Here is a 577-nt window from a genome sequence, read left to right as displayed (position 1 = left end):
CTTAAAGGTGCTTCTGGCATAATGTAACTCATACACTGAAAACATAATGGTAATATTACTTGGATGGATTCGAACAAAGCCTTAAGGGCAGTCAACAAAAGTCTCAATTACACCGGAAAACTAACACTGTTAAGGCGGAGTTACTATGTTACTATGTTACGATGTTGGTCCACTGTCCATTTACTTTATCTGACCTATAATGTTAGAGTTAGAGTGTCGGGTATTATGGTATTGCACACCGCGCTGATATACGCCTATGCTAAATATGATGTAAAGTATTCTGCCATATTTTCTGCAAGTTGTGTATATACTATGTTTACGAGACGAGATTAGTATTTTAAAAACGTAAAGGTGTGGCATGTTTGTGTCAGTTGCTCTAGGCTTGTGAAGCGATCCAAATTTATGAAATATGGGCGAATAATAATGAGAGATACAGTTACAGGCAATGATAAAGGCAATGGAAACTGGTTCGTGTATAATATAAGGTTCGAAGAAAAACACACCAGAAGTGGTTTCCAAAGAATGAAATTAATGATATTATCGCATTGGAACTAAATAAGTTACCGTTAGACTGAAG

Source organism: Penaeus monodon, chromosome 19 (assembly GCF_015228065.2).
Source record: "Penaeus monodon isolate SGIC_2016 chromosome 19, NSTDA_Pmon_1, whole genome shotgun sequence".
Classification (NCBI taxonomy): Eukaryota; Metazoa; Arthropoda; class Malacostraca; order Decapoda; family Penaeidae; genus Penaeus; species Penaeus monodon.
Note: the sequence above shows the minus strand (reverse complement) of the source record.